Genomic DNA, 25960 nt, shown 5'->3' on the forward strand with positions numbered 1-25960 from the left:
TAGTAGAGCATATAAAATAATGCATGATAATTATAAGAATCAATCAGAGGAGCTTACAAAGGACTGGGAAGAGAGATTGGATAAGCAATTCACAAAGAGACAATGGGGGGGTATATGTATAGCTCCCAAATATGCAAAAAAAGTCAAGAAGACTTTGGATCTTTGCCTAGAAGTGTTTACATAGGTATTTTTATACCCCAAGTAGACTCCAAATAATTTTTCCTCAGGTGGATAGCAAATGTTGGAGGTGTGATGGGCAAGAAAGAGGTGGCTGGGAACATATTTTTGGGGAGTGTAATGAGCTGTCAGACTTTAGGGATTCCCTGCAAACTGCTCTGTTGGAGATGCTAGGTGAGCAGATTGGAATAACTCTGGAGACTATTTTTTGAGCTATGATAAAGAATCGGAATTGCTTTGACATAGTAAAGCCTTGCTGAGTCTAATTATGATTACTGCCAAAAAAGCAATTACTAGAAAATGTCTGGACCAACTTTACTAGAAGTAGTGAATATCATAACAGAGATAAGGCAACTGGAATTGGGATTTTTAGAAAGGGGACAAAGCAAACTACATAGAAAAAAATGGGAATTGTGAGAACAGTATATGCAGAGAAGGAATGAGGTTTAAGAAGTAGGTTTTGAATGAGCCAGATAATGCTTAACTGACAATGACTGGATAGATTATAAGTGATGCATAATGTTTGCAACTACAGTTGTTTCAATGGTGTCTGTGATGTATAATGTTTGCAACTAAAGTGGTGTCAATTTTTGTTTTTCATTTATATAAATGCAAGATTGCCTATGTTATATGTAATAAATTAATAAAGATGTTTACTGAAAAAAATGGATCCAACTTTGTTCTTCTCAAAAACATTTTATTAAAGTAATATTTACTTGAAGAACATATAAAAGTAAAGCCAAGAACAGGAAACCACACAACAGTGTCAAATAAATGGCTTCATATTAATACTTGAACTTAATAGAAATCATTTTTTTCTTGTTGCTCATATACATTCATTTCCAGACAGAACAATCCACTCTGTATTCCAAGATTTATGTGACTTGTAAACTGTCCTTTTGTTCAAGATGCAACAAGACACAGCAGTCCTCCAGTTAGCTATTTTAGTTTAAGGGTGAAACATGCCTTAAAACAATTTCCTTCATAAAATACAGGTATAATTGCCTCAGATGTGACAAAGCAGGATTCACTGAATTGTTTTCCAGTACAACACCTTAAATGCTTGGACAACTCTGTTTAAGACCTTGGCATTAACTTTTCTGTATGGTCTGTCCAAATGTCAGATATCCATCAAGTTAACCTATCAAAACAAAAGGACAAAGAAAAAGGGACAAGATTCAGGAAGTGAATACTATAGTACGGGCAAGAGCCTAAGCCAGAGAGAGAATGTAGTTATGAAGAGGGATATAAATAGTGCCCTCAAGAATAATTATTTTGGTAGGTCAGGATACCGCAATATGTTGTAAGATGGCCCAACGTAGCCTTCCATCACTCAGCAAGCTACTACCTCAAGGAACCTGATATTTATGTGACAGTGATTCTCTTTTGAGGCCCATAGCGATTTATTATTTTATTATACTCAGCATATTATAAAAAGGGATATTTTGCTGTAACATATATTACAGCGCATGGACTTTTGTTGCCTTCTTTGGAACAGTTTTACCGGACTGTGGATTTTACTTTATTATCTGTTTTCCTTACGCTTAGCAGCTTGTTCCCTCGAATTTTTGTTCTTTCGTAGTCTGTTTGGTTTTTGGAATCGTTGCTGTAACATATTGCATTTCTGTACAGTGACCCATGTATGCCAAACTTACCTGGTATGCAGTATACCTCCAAGTGTAACACTGAGACATTGGGCTTCTGGTTCTGCATGCCAGGATGGATTATCCATACCTCTCTGTAAAGCCATTAAGCATAAACAAATTACACTGAGCTGTAGCTTCTTTTTTACATGCCTAGGCTTTCTGAGTCATGATCCTCTCTACTGAAATGTTCTTAGTTACAAATATGTATTTCTGCTAACTGCATCTTTTTCTAGCTAGGGAAAATTATATATATATATATATATATATATATATATATATATATATATATATATATATATATATACTGTAGACATAAAAAGTTTACACACCCCTGTTAAAATGCCAGGTTTTTATGATATATAAAAAAATGAGACCACAATAAATCATTTCAAAACTTTTTCCACCTTTAATGTGACCTATAACCTGTGCAATTCAATTGAAAAACAAACAAATCTGTTAGGGGAAAAAATATAAAAAATGCAACATACAGGTTGCATAAGTGTGCACACCCTTAAACTAATACTTTGTTGTGTATGTGCACCCTTAAACTAATACTTTGTTGTTGAAGCACCTTTTGATTTAATTACAACATTCAGTCCTCTTGGGTAGGAGTCTATCAGCATGGTACATCTTGACTTGACAATATTTGCCCACACTTCCTGGAAAAAACACTCCAAATCTGTTAGATTGCAAGGTCATCTCTTGTGCATGGCCCTCTTGAGGTCACCCCACAGAATTTCTATTGGATTTAGGTCTGGGCCATTCCAAAACTTTATTTTTCTTCTGGTGAAGCCATTCTTTTGTTGATTTGGATGTATGCTTGGGGTCATTGTTGTGTTGAAAGGTGAAACTCCTCTTTAGCTTTCTAGCAGACACCTGAAGATTTTGGGCCAAAAGTGACTGGTATTTGGAACTGTTCATAATTCCCTCCACCTTGCCTAAAGCCCCAGTTCCAGCTGAAGAAAACATACATATTCATACATGACAAAACCAGAAAGGGACATTACAGTGTTGTGAAACATTTTAAGACAGTTTCAGATCTTCTTGGGATACAAAATGAATGAAGCTAAACCAAAGGCAATAGCAGTAAATTATGTACCCGGACACAAATTGGTCCAACAATATCCATATTTATGGGGACATGAATAAAATGATGTATTTAGGAGAATGGATTAGAGATTACTCTGTTGTGGCAGCTAAGGATATGTGGGAAGAGACTAAACAGAAGATAACACAAAAATTCAGAAATGGGAAGCTTTGTTAGATGGATATAGATACTAAGATACAAGCAATTAAAAAATGTTTTTAGGTCTTTTAGTCTTATACACAGGTCAGGCATATTTTTATCAACCAGAGAAGAAGCTATGGATAGCAACTAAAAAGAGTCGAAGGATTTTATCTGGGAAGGGAAGACAGCAAGGGTCAAGTGGGAAAAGTTTATTCTTCCAATAGAACAAGGCAGACCAGGATTACCCAATATATGGTTTTTGGAATCGTTGCTGTAACATATTGCATTTCTGTACAGTGACCCATGTATGCCAAACTTACCTGGTATTCAGTATACCTCCAAGTGTAACACTGAGACATTGGGCTTCTGGTTCTGCATGCCAGGATGGATTATCCATACCTCTCTGTAAAGCCATTAAGCATAAACAAATTACACTGAGCTGTAGCTTCTTTTTTACATGCCTAGGCTTTCTGAGTCATGATCCTCTCTACTGAAATGTTCTTAGTTACAAATATGTATTTCTGCTAACTGCATCTTTTTCTAGCTAGGGAAAATTATATATATATATATATATATATATATATATATATATATATATATATATATATATATATATATACTGTAGACATAAAAAGTTTACACACCCCTGTTAAAATGCCAGGTTTTTATGATATATAAAAAAATGAGACCACAATAAATCATTTCAAAACTTTTTCCACCTTTAATGTGACCTATAACCTGTGCAATTCAATTGAAAAACAAACAAATCTGTTAGGGGAAAAAATATAAAAAATGCAACATACAGGTTGCATAAGTGTGCACACCCTTAAACTAATACTTTGTTGTGTATGTGCACCCTTAAACTAATACTTTGTTGTTGAAGCACCTTTTGATTTAATTACAACATTCAGTCCTCTTGGGTAGGAGTCTATCAGCATGGTACATCTTGACTTGACAATATTTGCCCACACTTCCTGGCAAAAACACTCCAAATCTGTTAGATTGCAAGGTCATCTCTTGTGCATGGCCCTCTTGAGGTCACCCCACAGAATTTCTATTGGATTTAGGTCTGGGCCATTCCAAAACTTTATTTTTCTTCTGGTGAAGCCATTCTTTTGTTGATTTGGATGTATGCTTGGGGTCATTGTTGTGTTGAAAGGTGAAACTCCTCTTTAGCTTTCTAGCAGACACCTGAAGATTTTGGGCCAAAAGTGACTGGTATTTGGAACTGTTCATAATTCCCTCCACCTTGCCTAAAGCCCCAGTTCCAGCTGAAGAAAAGCAAGGAAGGCACAAACATGGCAGAAATAAGACAGGTGGTGAAATTTAATTAAAATTCACTGTTTGTCTTATTTCTGCTATGTTTGTGCCTGCCTTGGATTAATTTGGTGCAGTTTACGATTTTCGTAGGTAGGCACTTAATCCTTAGTGGACTTTGTTTTGCTACTGAAGAAAAGCAACCCCAGAGCATTATACTGCCACCACCATGCATGGTGTTCTTTTGGTGATGAGAAGTGTTGTTTTTGAGCCAAACGTACCTTTTGGAATTGTGGCTAGAAAGTTCACCCTTGGTCTCATCAGACCATAACGCATTTTCCCACATGCTTCTGGGAGACTGGATATATTGTTTTGCAAATTTTAGCCAAGCCTGGATGTTTTTCTGTGTAAGAAAAGGCTTCTGTCTTGCAATCCTACCCCATAGTCCAGACATATGGAAAATATGGGAGATTGTTGTCACATGTAGTACGCAACCAGTACTTGCCAGAAATTCCTGCAGCTCCTTCAGTGTTGCTGTAGGTCTCTTGGCAGCCTCCCTGACCAGTTTTCATCTTGTCTTTTCATCAATTTTGCAGGGACATCCAGTTCTTTGCAATGTCACTGTTCCATATTTTCTCCACTTTTTGATGACTGTCTTCACTGTGTTCCATGGTATATCCAATGCTGTGGAAATTTTTTTTTATGCTTCTCCTGACTGATACCTTTCAACAGTGAGATCCCTTTGATTCTTTGTAAGCTCTCTGCGAACCATGGCTTTTGCTGTAGCAGGCAACTGAGTAAATGTCAGGAAGATCCTACTAGGACAGCTGAACTTTATTTGGGGTTAATTAGAGTCTCTTTAATTGATGGCAGGTGTGCACCCAAGAAGACCGAATGCTGTAAAGTATTAGTTTAAGGGTTAGCACACACAACAAAGTATTAGTTTAAGGGAGTGCACACTTATGCAACCAGCGTATTGTACACTTTTTTATTCATTTATATTTTTTCCTCTAACAGACTTGTTTTTCAATTGAATTGTACAGGTTATAGGTCACATTAAAGGTGGGAAAAGTTTTGAAATGATTTATTGTGGTCTCATTTTTTTATATCTCAAAAACCTGGCATTTTAACAGGGGTGTGTACACTTTTTATATCTACTGTACACACACACACACACACACACACACACACACACACACACACACACACACACACACACACACACACACACACACACACACACACACACACACACACACACACACACACACACACACCAGAATGTTAGAGCTGATTGTTTCATGCAATATATGTTTTTATTATGTTCTGTTTCTTTTTCTTCTCTAGGATTTATAATTGAAAATGAAGAGTAAATCTTTTCTTTTATATCTGCTGTTAAAAGAAACTTGAGGGTTCCCAGAGCCTGTAGTCACTCAAAGAATAAGTTGATGGAAATCATAAGAACATTTATTTAAACAAAAAACTGTATGGGCCAACGATGGAAAAATTATGGCAAAGATGTTCACATTCTAGCTGAAAGATCAAGCCTTCCCTCCCTCCCATGTAAATATGGTGCTTTGTGCATAGGTTCATACATTAGTACTAGGCTAACTGCTAAGCATAGCCAATTATCCCAAGTGAGAATCAAACCCTTAACCTTGTGTTTGTAAGATTAACAGCTTATAAATTATGCTAGCCTCCCATGAGGTGCATTAATAGCTAATTCTGAACAGCCTGGTGTATCTCCTCACTCATGTGTTTATTACATTTACCACACTTGGACTGAAAGCACCTGTACTGTAGCAGGCATGGAGTGTTGTCACAGTAATTGTGCAAAGATGTGGAATTTTGTTAGTCAGTGATAATTCCTGGGATTCCTTCCAGAAACAGTACTGACACTGCTCAAAGGTGTTATATGAGGCTGGAATGTTAAGTCATTGTCATGATAACTGGCTATGTCTGGAACATAAATACAAAGTAATTACTGACAGTGGTTCACTTCTGAAGAAACTTGACTGCGCTTACAGGAATTTTTTTTTTTGGGGGGGGGGGTTGGGCAGCTATATGAGGATTAGAGATGAAACACAAGAAGAGAAAGGAAAAACAGACTCGTTGAAAGAATGATAACTTCAGGCATCCCTGTAGCAAAACAAAGACTAGTGACCATAATTTTTGAGTAGCTAAAACAGATATTTGCCCAAATTGACAGATTTTCATTAATATATGCATTATCTCTGCTTAATATTTCTGAAGTTTACACACTGCTGTATTTATGAGTTGTACTGGGACAGGCTGGTAAATTTCATACTCATCTCAGCATTCTTCTCAAATGACTGAGCTATGACATCCAAGATCACAGTACATGCAAGATCATGCATGTATTATTTCCTTTGTGTACTGCCTGCTGCCACTGATTTTGACTTAGAAACATAAAATTAAATGGTAATTTTGTCACCTAATTTGTCTCTTATAGACTAATATCCTTTCTTCCCCCTAAGTTATATAAGGTTGCTTTGTGTTTGTCTTGTGCCACTTTTAACTCTACAGCCACCTCAGGAGGTCTTCTCCCTGCACCTACCACTCTCACAGTGAAAAGAATGCCTCTTCATATAATCTTTGATGATCTACCTCCCATTCCAGTGCTAGTATATTTCCTTTTCTGAATGGTGCCATATCGTTTCCTTTCTGAGTTTTAACTACATTAACATACGTGAGAATATGATGGTGTGTCCAGCTCCATGACAAAGAAGGTGAAGCCCTTACTGTGACCTAGGTGACTGAGATTTGGAAAGCAACCAGAGCACTGGCAGAACCAATAAGGGAGGGAGGGAGAGAAAGGAATGGAAAGGCAATTTTGGTGCCTTTATAATCCGTTATCACCATAGTATCATGGTGCCACACTAGTTGGACATATGCCAGGAGCTCTGATGGCTGACTTGTAAAAAAAAAGTGTCACCTGTATGCCAAATATTCATATAACAGGGCACAGTGACACTATGGATTATACACATGTCCCATGTAATGGCAGGGCACAACAATGCTACACATCACAGCATATGGCCTATACAAGTACTGGGTATTAATCTCACAAGCAGCACACTACACCAGTCGGTGGTGTGTAATTGTTGATAGCTAATAGCATTGTGAAATATGGAAACATTTTTATTTATTAATTCATTCAATCATTATATTTGTTAACCAGAAAAGTTGGTGAGTACAAGATATCCTTTTCAGCCACAACAAACTACATAGATTAAAAGTAATCAGGTATAATGTCAATTGATTGATTGAGAAAATCAATACAATCAACAGGCAATATACCATAAGATTAATTTATGCAGGAATATGTCCGTGAATTCTTGAGTTTAATATCCTTAATAATATGGCAAGTTATGTTATAAAAGTGCACCACACCTATGCACATCAAATTGCACTGTGTTATTCTACAGGACAGAAGAGAAGCAGTTTGGGATAGTTTGGTGTTTTGCTTTGGAGAGCACGAGACAATGTCATACCAGTACCAAATGTTAAGTACTAGAAAACTTAAAGGTGTTTTTTGACATAATCCTACGTGTGTTGCAGGTGCATCTGAAGCTTCCCATTCATAAGATGTGTGCTTAAATGGCTAAAATAGATGGCTGGAAATAAAACTACATACATTACGAAAGAATGAAGTACAACAGCTAACTTCACAATCCTAAAATAATGCTGGATGTATGCATGAAACACAATACAAACAAAATGTATACTAAACAGACCAAATGAGAATAAATGCTTTTAGAGGGGACAGGCCACCTTGAGGGGGTCTGCATACCACCAAACCCTATTAAATGCATATAGTCTAACAAAAAATTTAAATAATCACCAGGAAAAGGAAATAGTTGGATTCTATTAAAAATATATATATTTTTTCACATTTGATTATCATGAAAGTCCAACTGGGAACTCATTTTCAGCAGAGTCCTGGGGAGAAAAGCTTCAAAGTATTATAGAACGTTTTAAGCACAATAATTTTACAATCTTCAAAAATAATACAAAAAATTTAATAATTATACCAAATTAGACATAATATAATATGAAAACATTTTTTATGGATAGATGTTATATGACTATGATTTAATATTTAGAGAACTTTAGCCAATTTACAAATAAATTAAAGGTAATTTACTATAATACAAACAGCAAAAAAAAAAAAAAAAAAAACCTGGACCTGCTGATAAAGGGGGAGGCATAGTGATATTTAATACTGAACAATATAATACATCTATGCTTTTGATGCTAAGTGATTCAGACACATATGTTGAGATTTCTGATACATTTTTTTCTGAAATTTTGAACAGGATTAAGGAAGAGTTATATGACATGCTAATGTGCTGCCAGATTAATAAAGAATTATATGATTTTTTCACTATAGAGTCTCCACGGATACCCTATATTAAGGCCTTACCCAAAATGCATAAGGGTATATTCCCACCCCCCCATCAGACCAATTGTGGATGGTGAAGGATGGGCCACACAAAATATCTCCATCTACCTTGAAAAGAGTCTAAGACCAATTATGAATCAGGTTCCCACCATTTTAAGGGACAGTTATCAATTGTTAGAAATACTTGATAATCTTAAGGTAGAACTGATACATGGGACACATTTGTTAGTTACATTAGACATACAAAGTTTATTCACATGTATCCCTAATGACCAAGGTATACAATCTATTAGAGAATTGCTCCAGTTATACCCTGAAATCAGTCGTAATAAGAATATATTAATATGTCAATTATTAGATCTGGTTCTTTCTAACAATGTTTTCTCCTTTTCAAACCAAATGTATTTACAGAAGTGGGGTGTTGCCATGGGCACACCCTGCGCCAATACATATGCAAATTTGGTCGTTAATTGGTGGGAAAGAGAATATCTATTCAATAATGACTTATATAAGAAAATTATATTATATTCCAGGTTTGTGGATGATATCGTAATAATTTGGGAAGGCACAATAGAACAATTTGAGAGTTTTTTGAAATACCTAGAAAGCACAACAAGTTTTCTAAGGTTCACAATGGAGGCATCCTACACTGAAATAAATTTCTTAGATTTAAACCTAAAGATTGATAATGGGAAAATTACATCTAGTTTATACAGAAAGAGGTGTTGGAAGAATGCATTACTTAGCTTTGATAGCATGCATCCTAGGTATGTCTTTAGTGGCATAGTGAAAAGTCAATTCACCAGACTTAACAGGATATGCAAAGAACACTCAGACCTTGGAGCCCAAGCAGATCTGATGGAAGAATTATTTATAGAGAGGGGCTACAATAAGATGATGGTCAAAGAGATTAGAGAGCAAGTAATTAGAATAACAGACGATCCTGACACATTACAGATAGAGAGAGGTCATTGGAGCTATAATAAAACATCTCACCTAAGACATCAAGAAAGAATGCAGTTCATTACCACATATACCAATGATAATAAGAGAATAGTAGAAATTATAAAAGAACATTGGCAGGTGTTGACAATAGATGATAGAACTGCAAAATTAATAGGTGAAAGTCCTAGATTCAAATATAGGAACAATAAGAATTTAAAGAGACTATTATGTAAAACATATAAGAAAGAAGTGACCGTGGATATATAGCCCACTATGAATATGGGCACTTTTGCATGTAATCAATGCAATATGTGTAAATTTATTTCAGGAGTTCAGATATATACACATCCTGTCTTGAATTATGTGTTTAGACCCAGATTTTATGCATCATGCAATACCTGCAATGTTATTTATTTAGCAACTTGTGAACATTGTTCAGCATTCTACATAGGACTTACCAAGAGAGAATTTAAGAAGAGAATATATAATCACATATATGATATAAAGAAGAATAATGAAACCAACGCTTTGGCGAAACACATAAGGCAATATGGAACACATAGTTTTAAATTCAGGGTCCTACAAATTATTGAAAAAGACAGAAATGGGGGTGATATGGTTAATATACTTGAACAAAAAGAACTACATTGGATATTAAAGATGAAAGCACACCATCCACCAGGTCTGAATCAATATGTTCTTATGAAACCAATGTTAAGAAAGAATTAATATTGCTAATGTTTATATATCATTTATTCTCTGGGATTTAAAAGCTATACATACTTATGTTGTTATATTTCCTGTACATTAACTGGGATTCTTACAACTAGTTTATTTATTCATCAATTGACACATATTTATTTCTCTATAATATAGGATTCTGGTTTTAACTTTATTTATATACATATATATATATATATATACATATTTTTATAATAACTTATAAGCACTAAGCACTTTATTAATACAATATATACTATGTCTATCTAGATGTTATATTGGACATAGATTTTAATTTGATTTATAACATTCAGGTTATAAATATGGTCTATTGTAATAATGTGAACATTACTGGCTTGATTATTTGTTCTAATAATGAATTGTAGTAATTTTATTTATATTCATTATTACTACCTTTACTTTTATTGTTTTAAATTTGATAGTTGCATCCAGGTTTTGATATATATTCTAGAATTAGTTTAACAATGCATATATGCTATGTCAATAAATTGTCAGGTTGTGCTGTATTAAACAATATATATTTAATATTGTCTTAGAAGTCAGCTATACCTTTAAAAAGCTAGAGATGTTACTAATTGGTAAGGTAATTGTTTTAATTGAACTCTAGATGATACTATTTAAACTGAGCTACTTTTGCGAATAATGAAATCTGATGAAGCGTATGGTGCATACGTGAAAGCGCTCATTTCGTTTTTCCTCTGCCTTTTTGTGGAATAAAGAAGAATTTTTAACCAAACGCTGATGGTTGTTCAATGAATGGTGTGATTCCAGCTGCCTTTTCGTTCTGGTTCTACTTGTGTTTTACATTACTATTTTTTTTTTTATTTCAGAAGTTCAGTTCTACTGTTATTCACTAAAACTGCCATTTCTGTGCCTATAACCAGATCCCCCAGTTCTTCCCTTTCCAACTTATTGGTTTGTTGTACAGTATTAAAAAAACCTACACAGCAAAGGCATGTGACTGCATTTTAAACAGGAACAATGCTTATAAAATTATGTGAGTTCCATACACTAGGCAGAGAAAACTACCCATTTTCCATTCCTAATGGATGAAGAATGGAAGACCATCTCTGCCCTCAACCTACACACATTGATGACATACACACTGTCATCATGCTATCCCCTTAAGAGGGGAAAACACACCTTGGTTAGATATACAAGGTCATTATGTAATCCTCAGATGACCTTAACTCCCTGAAATCCACCAAGAAAACATGTGCAACTAAGATATCATGGCAGCATTGGTGAATGTGACTGTCAGTATAACTATTTAACAAAATGTATGCATTAAACATCTCTCAAAAAAGGATAGTCTGCTTTGTAAAACATATCAACATCTAAAAAAATAACAGATTTTATGATCAGCAAAACAATAATATGAGATAAACTCAGAGAAGTTCATTGCACCCCTCAACTTATTTGTTTTAGAATTAGAGACAATATAGAAATAACTAGGGGTATGTGGAGAAAGCTGGTAAATAAGGGGCACTTTTTAACTAATCCACCTGAAAAATTGATGGAACCATGGGTGTACCTCTCAACTTCCTTGCTTAAGAAATGTGAAACAAGCCAAAATAGTGAAGGGATGAAGGCCCAAAAATCTGTGTCAGTTCTTAAATATTGCACTACCTAACTTAAAAAGTTAACAGCTTGTGTTTTAAATCAACATGTAATTTCTAAACACAAAGTAGTCTGACATGCTAACCCCTGGTATTACTGTCTGACTTTACCAGAAAATCAGCAATTTCATAAAGAAAAGAACATAAATGTGAAGGAAGGCTTTACATTAGCACATATTTTCTGAGTAGTAAGAGTTAAATTCTTTTTAAGATTTTTTATTAATTTAACATATGTTTTCAATATATACACAGAAATTAAGAAATTCAACATCATACTATTATATAATGCTAGAAATACATTGAATCTTCAAAGTAATCTTATACAACTAACACATTAAGGGTCTTGGTATTTCAATAGCAACATTTCAAGGCTATCTCAACCACTAAAAGTCTTAGTATAATTTATAGGTCTTATCTGATCACTTCTCTTCAGTTTTATCCAGTATTGCTGTTAAATTAAAAAAATCATTGGACATAAGAGCTGAGTTCGATCTCCAATTTTTTTGTAATAACTTTTCTAACAACTGCCAAAAGACCCTAAAATATTTTTTGTTGTTTGGCTTTTACAGACACAGGAAGTCAAACATTCATTAGTATTATTAACCTAGCTAAAGAATAATTATCAGATCATAACCCCTTAAAAACATGCCTATCTCTTCCCAATATACATTTATTTTTTTTTTTACAATTCATAAACATGTGAGTCCAATCAGCTTTACATCTTTACTACATCTTTAACAAACTGAAGAAGTAATTTTGCTAAACTTAGAAATTTTATAGGGAGTAACAAACATTCTATGTAAATATTTCCACATAAAAACTTTCCAGTATAAACTTGAAGTTTGACTAACTGATTTAAGTAAAGTTTTATTCTTACGGTCTGAGTCACTCAATCCACTATTATCTAAAAAGTGCCAGAATTTTGCATCAAAATTATTATTATTTATAATTAATTTATATGACTTGGTCAAGTTTCCTTTATAGATCTATTTACTTTCAGTGATAGCATTCATATAATGGAGGGATAGTGTTATGATCCTCTTCACTCATATTACATAGAAATGCATTTAATTTCTTACTGTTGGATAATATTAACTTGTTAACAGATTCATCCAGCTAATAATCTTTTGTTAAATATTATGGCAACTTAGCTTTTCCTTTTCAAAGCAATCATACAATATTACTAATCCATTCCTATTTAGCAAATTAATTTTAACATTGTTCTGAGTTTCCTTAAATGTAGTGGTGTATGATATGGGAAAGTACAAAAAATTCCATTTTGACAGTAATGATGTTTTAAAAAGATATTAAGGCTTTTAAAAACTGATTTCATATATAGAAAGTCTAAAATTGAAATGAATGTCATTCTAAGGGAAATTTTATTAGTCAGATGATAAGATTGTTACATTCTGATAAACTTATAAGCATTTAGTATAATCTGCTCCTAAATGGTTTTCCATTGACTAGTGCAAGTTGAGTCTATCCAGAGTGCAATAAAATTAAAATGTCTTGCAATTGAATAATATGCTACATCTGAGAAGCTAATACCACCATACTCCCATTATCTTATATGATTTCTATAAGCAATTCTTGACATTTTAGGATACCATAAGAATGAAGTTAACATTTTTTTCCCATTTTCTTTATTTTTATCAGGTATTAAAGCTATTGAATGCAATATATATAATCTTGGGTGATATAATTATTTTAATAAGTATTAATCCTCAAAAGTAAAAAACAATCATTCCATTTTTAATAAGTAACATTTTTACAGTTATGTTTTCAAAATTATTATTAATAATCTTATTCACATCTTGATAGATTTTTATTCCTAAATACTTGATCTCTTTTCCTACCCAATTATATTTATACTTGTCTTTTAACTTACTATCTAGTAATTGATTTAACACTAAAATTTTAGTTTTATTGTTTTTAATTTCAGCAGCAATACTTCTTGAAACATTTCAATTTCCTCATCTATTTCTTTCATTGAATAATTTAAATTTCCTATCGCTAGTAAAACATTATCTGCAAAGAGATGTATTTTAGATTGGCAATCCTTGTTATTATAAAATCCATCAATTTTTTTCATTGCTTCTTATACCACTAGCTAAGGGTTCAATAAGTATGGCAAATAGTAGAGAGAACATGCTTGCTTTTTGCCTTTATTTAAAGTGAATCATTGATAAATGTAAGATCAGGTTTAGCATATACTTTGGAGTCTCTATACAGTTTTTTTAAATATTCCAATACATTTGTTTAGAATTGCAAATGCCTCCAATGTTTTAAACAAGTTGTTCCAATCTACAGAATAAAAAGCACTCTTGATATCTAAGCTAATTATGGCTAATTTTTTGTTCATTCCTTTTGCTAACTAAGATAGTTTATTTTTATAATATATATTAATCTATTGACTATAAATCATGTTTGATTTTTATTAATTAATCTACTGTATCACTTAATCTTGTAGCAAAGATGAAGGTAAATGTTTTATAGTCTACATTTAATAATGAAATAGGTCTATATGAGGAAACTAACTTACTATCCTTCCCTTGTTTAAATATAGGTGAGATTACATAAACTTTCCATGAAGGAGGAATTAATTTTTCACTCTAAATTAAATTGAAAACATCACTTCTAAAATATTTAATGAAAGCAAATTCCATATTTAAATCGTCTAACCCTGACGATTTACCATTTCCCTTTTTTTAAAACTTCTTTAACTTCTTTTGGGTAATAGGCTTATTTAACTACTTTTATTCCACCCCCTAACCTGATGACTTTGGTGTATGAACAACATTGTGAACAACAGTTTAAAAGAACTTTAAGTAAATCTGATGTGAGTGATAAACAATTTAACTGAGGGCAAGATGATAGCCCTAAAACATTTGAGAAATGAAAGAACAGTCAGGATTATGAAGCACGACAAAGGGGGGTGGAATAGTTTTGATGGACTATTTTATTTGCACTAGTAAAATGATGGGTATATTGTACGATAGGGGCATTTACAGATAGATGTGTCCAGAAATGAAATTGCATTGGCATATTCTAAAAATTACATTATTTTAAACAATATGTTATGCCAAAGAAGTATATCAGTTGATGTTTTTCAGTATTTAAGGGTTGATGATCTGATGATTCCATCAATTTTTGGAATCTTGAAGGTCCACAAAAAAAATGTAGTTGATCCCCCACTAAGCCAATAGTAACAGCAAAGGGATCTAAAACTGAGCCTTTTGCTGCTTATATGGACCATCGTGGTAAACATTTATTGATGAATGAAAAACACATTTTAAATGACTCCTGGCTTTTTTTTGCAACTCTTGAATGAAAATATATATAGTGAAGGCATTATTTTTGTACTCTTGATGTGATTAACTTATTCTTTATGATTTCTCACAATATAGGTATGGAATTATTTTCTAACTGTCTGATTTGAGATGGACAGTTAAAAGATACAGAATTGTTTGTTATAATGCAATGTTTGGATTTTATTTTAACTAACAACTTTATTTTGATGGTGATTTTTTCAGCAGATCTTGGGAGTAGCCATGGGGGTGGTGAAGATTTTCAACAGATCTCAGGAGTAGCCATGGGGGCAAGATTTGCTCCACTTTATGCCAATGTAGTGTTAGCCGACTGGGCACATCATTTTGTAATGAATTCCCTTTTAACAGTCAAATCTACAGGTGTTTTAGGTTTTTGGATGACATTTTGATTTTGTAGCAGGAGGATAGCACTACTTTTGAGCAATCTGTTAACTATTTGGGTTGTACTATAGTTTTTTGAAATTCACGTTTGATTATGTTTCTGAAAAAAATAATTACTTGGATGTGACTATTGGGAGAGATCTGGTTAGAAGTAAATTCACATCAACATTTATCACAAAATAATGGATTTAAACACATTTTTACATTATCTTAGTTGTCATCCCTTTAGTCTAAAAAGAAGTAGAATGTAAGGTCAGGTGGTGCATTAAATGAGATCAATCGCAAATGATGCAGTATTTAAAGGTGATTTGAACATTGTAATTGATATGTTTAGAGAAAGAAGGTACTCTGAAGCTCTTTTAAATTCAATGAAGTTTGAAATTTTACAAGGGAGAAATGATAAGTATGCCTGCATTTTGGGTTTGGTTGAACAAACACATAACTAATTGGTAGTGAAAATCAAAGAAGAAATTAATAAAACTTCAGGTGCCCAACAAAAATGGAACTATGTTAATTCTGGATAATGGATTAGCTACAACTTTATTAAAAATTATGCACACTTGTTGGGATATAGTATTAACAGATGAATTTAAATGCATATTAGGGAATCCACCAGTTGTAGTATATAGTAAAGCTATGAGCATCAAAATTATTTGGAAAATGTTATTGATAAGATGGATAGTTATTTTGTTTCAAAAATAGTGAAATTTGGACATTGTGAATATTGTAGATAGGTAAATGATAGTCCGTATGTTATGGTTGAGGGAGTTGAAAAGACATTGAAATGCCCAGGCAAGTGCAATATCAATACAAGCAAGGTAATATGTTTGGGAACATGTACTTCGGGTCCAGCATTTTATGTGGGAAAAAAATCAAAAGAAAACTGAAATATCAAATATATGAACACACTTATGATAAAAAAAGGGTAAGGACAGTAATGCCTGTACAAACACTCATTGGAGTGTACATCTTAGAAATGTATTGTTTTCATTATAGAGATGATCAAAATTAATGAGGGGGGAGGCGATTATGATAATTTTATGGAACTGAGCAAGTTAATGTGGCAAATATATTTGAATGCAACAACGTTACCAGGTATAAATGAGAATGTTTCCATTTCTAATGTGTTGAAGAAGGCAAAAAGAATATAATAATGATTGAACAAGCTACTGTTAGATTGTTTTAGAAATTTTTTTAGAGTTTTTATAGCTTTAAGAATAATTAATGATGATTGATTAAATAATTGTTTAATTGGATCAAATTTATTAAGAAGTAAGGTTATGCTTACAAAGAAACTCTAATGAAATTCCTTATTAAAAGTGGGGTGAAATTAAGTTTTCTCTAAATAAAATGTTTGTTAGCATAAATATACAATTTTCATTGGTTTTATTGATTGCAATCTGGTTAACTCAAGCTGGCAGGTCAGTGTGTTTTCTTTGGAACTACAACTGTTTGTGTTCAGTTATTAAACAGAGACATTTTGTTGGTCATTAAGTTTATTAGTAACATTTTTCTTTAAATACTTGTCAATTTTGTAATCATCAAGACCATTTTTATCTTTATTAAGATCCTCGTGGAATTTTTTAAAAATATGAAGCATTTCCTCTATGCCTAAAGAAAGCTTATTAGTGTGAGGATGTCAGATATTATTTTGTGCCTTGTTGCTTAACATGTTACTTCTATTAGATAATTTATACAGATTTTTTTAAAGTCATCACATGATTGTGCAGTTTTATTTTTTCTAAAGCTATCTCCACTTTATGCATTAATACTGTTTGATATTTTGTAATTATTATATCTTTCCAAATACCTACCTCACCCTACAGCATATCTTAAAAATAACTATCAATATATGCAATGACATGTCATCCTATGTATGATATGAAAGTTACACATCATGTTATCCTATGTTTGTAATGGAATGTCACACTTTGTGTATGTAACTGTTACTTTGTAGTTCTTTGTATTTCTGTGCATTTAGTGCAATACCACTTGTATGTTACTAATGTCGTTTGTAAACAATTTGTCTTAATGGAGCTTTTCTACCCAGACCTCCACTTAAAATGTTTTCTTTTTAGCTTTTGGACTTTCCCAGTAAACAAATGTCAAATAAAATGAATAAATACATTTTAATTATGTCAGTATTATCTAATTTCTTTGTTTGTTGTTCATACCATGCTTTGTGAATTTCATCTTTTATTTCTAACAACTCTTTATCCCACTCTTTCATTTTACTACTAGACCATCTTCATATTCTCTATTTACTCTGCATTTTTAATGAGTCCCATAATATAACTTTACTAATGGGTCTATATTATAACATTGAAGTCTTAAAACTTTGAATGTTATAATATCGAACCCTATGCACCGAATGCTGAAAATAGTGAAGCTGCAGAATATCGAATACTTTCCTAGGGAAAGTATTTGGTGGGCCGTTTCTACAGCTTCGCTATTTCCTCGACTGTGGAGCGAAGGTTATGGACCGGGTTAAGGTAAGTGTGCAAACAGATTGGGTTAAGGTGAGTGTGTGATAGTTAGGGACCTTAGGGTTAGGGAGTGGGTAAGGTGAGTGTGCAATAGGGACCTTAGGGTTAGGGAGTGGGTAAGGTGAGTGTGCGATAAGGACCTTAGGGTTAGGGAGTGGGTAAGGTGAGTGTGTGATAGGGACTTTAGGGTTAGGGAGTGGGTAAGGTGAGTGTGCGATAGTTAGGGACTTTAGGGTTAGGGAGCGGGTAAGGTGAGTGTGCGATAGTTAGGGAACTTAGGGTTAGGGAGTGGGTAAGGTGAGTGTGCGGTAGTTACGAACCTTAGGGTTAGGGTTGGGTTAAGGTAAGTGGATAGCTAGTAGTGTGTGTATGGTTTAGTGTAGGGTTTTGTGAAGTGTATGTGTGTGGATTATTTATTTTGGTGTGCTTGTGTTGTATGTATATTTGTCTGAACAGCAATTTTTTTTCCTAAGAAAAAATTTGCTATTCTGAGTGTTCGATGTTATAGTCTTTCGATCGAAGTGGTTCGATATTATAACATTTGAAGTTTTAAGACTTCAGTGTTATAATATAGACCCTTTACTAACCTGACCATTATCATTCAAAGATAAAAAAAATCACAAATGATTCCTTTAGGTAACTCTTAAATCCTTTTAATTTCATTATATATACAGGGATTGTATAAATAATCTGAAATTACCTTGTCTCCATTAATATTATTAATACGTAGTGGACTATGATCAGATAAAGGGCAAGGAATAATTTTAAAATAATTCACTTTATTAAGTAAGTCTGTAGAGGCATACGTCCTATCAATTCTAGTTTGTGTCCCATGTGCATAAGAACAATGAGTGAAGGACAGTGATTTATTTTCTGCTTTTACTATTATAGCAGCTAAATTATTATTACTAATCCATCTGTTCAGTGCTTTTGCTGATGCCAGAATTTTAGCTTTCTTTTTTTCGCATGTATCTTTTATACTAGATACACAGTTATAATCCCCTGGTAGAATTAAACTACCCTTCCAATGACTTTGTAGTAAATTTAAATGATCTTTAGATACTCTTGCACCTATTCTAGAGATCCAATATAAATTAGCTAGTGTATATTGTTTGTCATTATATTCAATTATTACAAATGTATGCATTCCTTTGGGATCATTAATGGATTCCCTGACATTAGGCATTATAGTAGGTTTTCTACAAAGTATAGCAGTTCCTTTCCTCTTTTTGTTAAAAGAAGCAGATGGTAGCATTTTGTAACCTATGTTATTTAAATATTGTATATCTTTATCTATCAAGTGAATGTCTTCCAAAATATGCCTCCTCTGTTTAGTTATAGCTATCTCATTAATGATTTCCCTTTCTTGCCATTATTTAATCCATTTACATTAACATATTAAAACTATCCTTACTGTGTATTTAAAAAGATTTATTTTAAAAGATAATATAACACATTTATCCACCATATTAATTTAATTGTATATAATAATATGTTGCATTCCTTCAACACTAACTTGGCATTCCATTTTTTTAATTCTTCCTTTCTACAACCTAAACTACTAAACCTCATAAATAACAAAAACAAGTCTAAAAGTGTAACTGTTTATATTACTAATGAAACACAACCTATCATGGATACCAAAGCTCCTTGTTTGCCTATCGAATAGACAAACTACTATACTTTCTCTACCTACCAATACTTAATAATTCATCAAAAGACTAGCCAAAAGCTATCATGACTTATACATAATTGTTATAATATTATATATATATACATTAAAAATAATGAGACTATTAATTTAGTTATATTTTACCATTTAAAGCTATTCCCCATAACTAAACAAAAGTTTAATAATGCTCTTCTATTAATCACAAATATTATATAATCCAACAAATAGTGTACTATATATTTATGTAATAGCATAAATTATCCATTAAATATTCCTACATTATTCACTCCTTCAACATTATTCTAACAACCTCTAAATAAAAAAAGTAGAACTAAATAGGACCCGAAGAGATAAAGATATCTATAAATTTACAGGTGAAATGTAATCTTATCATACTAGACTATTATAGAAAAGGAAAATTGATTAACATATATATTTATCAGGCTAAAAGATATATGCATATTTTGTAGATCTAACAAAAGCTCTGAATTAATGTTAAAATACAAATTTGTATATCTTAAAATTGTGTAACACTATTAATATGATAAATATCAAAATATTTAAAAATCCTTTAGCTTATTAATCGAATTCATAGAAATATGAACATTACTGAGATCAAAGAGAATGTTTTGCTATTTCTATGGAGTGAAAAAAATGCAATCTATATTGTCTATATTGTATTCAGAAGTTACAATGTGCTTAATTCAAATCCAATTCTCCCTTCATGGATTCAAACATATTGAAAGATCTACTTTACGTTCTATCAAAATTGATGTACTGATTAAGCAATATAACACTCAAATTTCAAATCTGACTTATGAAATGAGTTATTTCTGACAGTCATAGTGAGTTTAATAACATACAATAAACAAAAAGCTTCAAACATCACATGACCAAGCTTCAAATTTCAGATTTCAGGATATTTTCAAATATTTTATATGCAGCAAAAAAGCTGTATCTGGAACACACTGCAGATAACAAAAATATAAAAATTCACTGTAAATTATTTATTGAAGGAATAAGTGCTTTCACGGTAAAACTCCAACACCGCTTCATCAGATAATTAATAAAATGAAACCGTCTTCCTTAAGTAATACCAACAGACCAATCAATGACATCAACCCACCCCTACTTAAAACGAACATGACAACAATAACTTCACATTCAAAGCATATAAAAAATATACATATATATAAATTATCAAATGTAAATAAACAGTAAAATATTCCTATATAATAAAAAAATATAATGACATCATTCCTATCTAAACAATCTCCTTGATTTTAGAACAGGTTTAATCAGGACTTGGCCATTCAGGCCTTTCCCTTTATAAGATTGCATTCTCAAGATCCACTGTGACTCAACCCTTTCAGTATGATTTTTAATATCCCCCATTCTCAAAGATTTGTAGACCCTATCAATAACACGAAACTTAAAACTATGATGTTCACCTTCAGTCATAGCATGTTTTGCTAATGCATTATTCTCATATTTAATTTTTATAGAATAAAGATGTTCCCTTGTTCTCTCTCTAATTCTATGGTTGCACTTCCCTATGCAGAATGAAGAGCATTCAACACAATGGGCCAAATAAACTACATCCTTGGTGTTACAGTTCACCTCTACTCTAAAGTGCAATCTACGTCCATCATTTGCACTAATGTAAGTTGTATCAGTCTCAATATAGACACAATAGTTGCAACTACCACAAGGGGTGGTGCCTCGAGGAAGATGACTCACATCAGTGCTCTTATATTTCTCTGGGTAGCACAATAATTGCTTAAGAGTCTTCTTATTCTTGTACCTAAACTTAGATCTGTCCCCCACCACTCCTGTGATCTTGTCATGAGTAAGGAGTATAGGCCAATGTTTATGAAATACTTCTGCAATAGCATTCGTATCATTACTGTATTGTACAGGGATAGTCAGTGGATATGTAGTCTCCTTCCTAGGTCCTCTTATATCATTTCCATCCCAAAGTAAGGTTTTGCCCTACTAGGATGCAGTTCAGTACTAGCATGCACCCCCAATTCAACCTTTTTCCTATAGCCTCTCTTGCTAAATTGTTTCTTCAAATTTTTCATCTCCTCATCAAACCCTGAATCTTTAGCATTAAGTTGGGACACTCTCATCCCTTGTCCTTTAACTATGTTATGAAAAATATGCGGTGGATGCATGCTTGTCCGATGCAAGAGTGAATTCCTATAACATTCTTTTCTAAACAGGCATGTACTAAAAGATCCATCTGTAGACCTAACCACTGTAACATCTAAAAGGCCAATGGTAGATATAGAATGCATAACAGAAAACTTTGAAAATCTAGTGGTTCCATGTAGGTATTCTACAAATGTATCTAGATCTTCCTCAGTCCCACTCCACAGCATGGAAATATCATGCACAAAACGATTATAAAAGCTAATATAGCTCCAAAATTCATGCCCATCGAAGACAAACATGTCCTCCCATTGTGCCATGACCATATTGGCATAGCTATTGGCACAAGAAGTGCCCATAGCTGTGACGGAGGTCTGAACATAATTTCCATCAAAAATAAATACATTATTCTGGAAAATAGCCTCAATCAAAAGGCAAATCAAGTCTATATATGTACCATCATAGTTATTGTGGGAATGCAGATATCTACCTACAAAATCAATCCCTATGTCATTAGGTATGACAGTGAACAAGGACTGAACCTCCATAGTCACCATCATACATTCCAATGATATACTATAAATTGTTTGTCTTCAATGGGCATGAATTTTTCAGCTATATTAGCTTTTATAAAAAAATTTTGGATGATATTTACATGCTGTGAAGTCGGAGTGAGGAAGATCTAGATAAATTTGTAGAATACCTACATGGAAGCACTAGATTTTTGAAGTTTTCTGTTATGCATTCTGTATCTACCATTGACTTTTTAGATGTTACAGTGGATAGGTCTGCAGATGGAACTTTTAGTACATGCCTGTTTAGAAATGAATGTTACAGGAATTCACTCTTGCATTGGAGAAGCATGCATCCACCGCATATTTGTCATAACATAGATAAAGGACAACAGATGAGAGTGTCCTGACATAATGCTAAAGATTCAGGGTTTGATAAAGAGATGAAAAATTTGAAGGAACAAATTAGCAAGAGAGGCTATAGGAAAAGAGTGGTTGAATAGGGGATGCATGCTAGTACTGAATTGCATTCTAGTAGGGCAAAACCTTACTTTGGGATGGATAGTGATATAAGGGGACCTAGGAAGGAGACTACATATCCACTGACTATCCCTGTACAGTATACTAATGATACGAATGCTGTTGCAGAAGTATTTCATAAACATTAGCCTATACTCCTTACTGATGACAAGATCAGAGGAGTGGTGGGGGCAGACCTACGTTTAGGTACAAGAATAAGAAGAATCTTAAGCAGTTATTTTGCTACCCAGAGAAATATAAGGGCACTGATGTGAGTCATCTTCCTGGAGGCACCATCCCTTGTGGTAGTTGCAACTATTGTGTCTTTATTGAGACTGATACTAGTTACATTAGTCCAAATGATGGACATAGATTCCACTTTAGAGTACAGGCAAATTGTAACACCAAGGATGTAGTTTATTTGGCCCATTGTGTTGAATGCTTTTCATTTTACATAGGGAAGTGCAACCGTAGAATTAGAGATAGAATATGAGAACATCTTTATTCTATAAAAAATAAATAAGGGAATAATGCATTAGCAAAATATGTTATGACTGAAGGTGAACATCAGAGTTTTAAGCTTCGTGTTATTGATAAGGTCTACGAATCTTTGAGAATGGGGGATATTAAAATCATACTGAAGGGGTTGAGTCACAGTGGATCTTGAGAATGCAATCTTATAAAAGGAAAGGCCTGAATAGCCAAGTCCCGATTAAATCTGTTCTAAAATCGAAGAGATTGTTTAGATAGGAATTATGTCATTATATGTTTTTATTATATAGAAATATTTTACTGTTTATTTACGTGTGATAATTTATATATATGTATATTTTTTATATACTTTGAATGTGAAGTTATTGTTGTCATGTTCATTTTAAGTAGGGGTGGGTCGATGCCATTGATTGGTCTGTTGGTATTACTTAAAGAAGGTTTCATTTTATTAATTATCTGATGAAGCAGTATTGGAGTTTTACCGTGAAAGTGCTTATTCCTTCAATAAATAATTTACAGTGAATTTTTGTACTTTTGTTATCTGTCGTGTGTTCCAGATACAGTTTTTTTGCTGCTTGGACTTGTTTTGTTGCTTGTATCTGGATTTGCTTGAGTGTTCGGTAGCTGGTTTTTGTAGTTAAGTATTTTTATATGATTTTCTATGTAAATTTTATGAGATTGTGTACATTCTGCAATATGCAGATATATGTAAACATAGCTTTCTCATAAGCAGTTTATTTAAATATATTTCTGTCTTGTTTGCCCACTAATATTCTACCTTATTCTCTATAACTTGTATTTCTAAAATATCCCACCAAGCAGCTATTTAATCATCAGCTGTCTGTTAAAGATTACATTATGTGCATATATTTCTTAGCTTACTGATACTGCTCTTTTATTAATCATACATAGTAGATTTTTCATTCCTTGCGCATTTGCACATTATTCATAAGATGTTTACTCCTCTTAATAATTCTAGTATTAAAAGCGATCTTGACTATACATAAAATAATTTCTGCTTGTTTAATTTGAATGTGTGTTTTTAGCCATTGTGAACTGTTGTTCTGAGTTTCACATCCTGACATTGAATTTGATTTCTTCTTTACGTTTCTCATTTTTCCTAATTCTTTTCAACATTTCTAATCAGTAACAAACTTCTGACTTTACTTCATTCCATATATATGTATGGTTAAAGTTAATAACACTACAGCATAAGTATTAACATTCAGCAAAATATAAGCAAAGTATATGTTAGCAGCAGCTCAATATAAAACATTACTTCAGATTTTGTTTTACCAATTCTTCACTTCTAAATACTGTTTTCAAAAATATGTGATTTTTCACATATATACTTAAAAAAGGAAAAGAAAGTTCCTTCCTGTTTTCAAAGGCATCAGTGATGAACTTTGACCTAGATTTTCTTCAAAACAACTCAATGAGCAGGTGGGAATCAAAGTAAGCAAGAATCAACCATTCTCATACAACTGCAACTTTGTTTTTGTTCTCAAGCTTTTTAAAAAGTTAGTTGCTTTATAAACGGACCATGAAAGGAATGTGTTATACAGGAACAAAGAAAACAAAATCACCAGCACTTTAACACTTCTAATTAGCATATTCCTTAGTTCTGTCATTCAGTTAACTCAGCAATGTACATACTAAGCAAATATAGTCTTAAAGTTACCAATCCTATTGCTTATAATTTAATGGCATTCTCTTATAAGAAGTATTTAACATTTTGAAATACATTTATAAGTTTAGTTAAATGAAATATATTAAGTCTTTCATTGTAAATATTATAAAACAGTAAAACAAACAATTTATATCCCTTATCATGAAAAATGGATTGGTTTAAAATATAAATACATAATATGTTATGAAGCTTAAAGTTCAATACAAATATTTTACTTAGAGGGCATTATTTCAGAAAACAAAAGTCCTGCAATCAGAGAGAGAAAATGGACTTGTTTTTAAGCTTTTTAATTTTAGAAGCAGTTTCCATGAACTCAGCTCACTCTGTCTCTTTAGGGATATACTGCTCCAATCCAGTTCTTCAGTATTATTAAGGATTTAGTGTTAACAAACGTGGATGACTTCTCCAGTATGTCAAATATTTTAGTTCCTTGACAAAGAAATAATTTAAACTTTGCAGGAAACAACAATGTTGCTTTAATATATTGTTCTTTTTAAGTTCCTTAATCAGTGGTAAGCAATATTTTCTCATACTCATTACTTTACTGGAATAATCATTGTCAGGTCTAACAAAATTTTCACTTATTTTAATCAGAGGGCTAGAACACGCTGTTTCTAATATTTCATATTTTTCTACACTGGACATAAACTTATCTAATTGAACATAATGGTGAGTCTTCCTTCTTT

Source organism: Protopterus annectens, chromosome 1.part0 (assembly GCF_019279795.1).
Source record: "Protopterus annectens isolate FY-2018-M chromosome 1.part0, PAN1.0, whole genome shotgun sequence".
In the NCBI taxonomy this organism is placed as follows: domain Eukaryota; kingdom Metazoa; phylum Chordata; order Ceratodontiformes; family Protopteridae; genus Protopterus; species Protopterus annectens.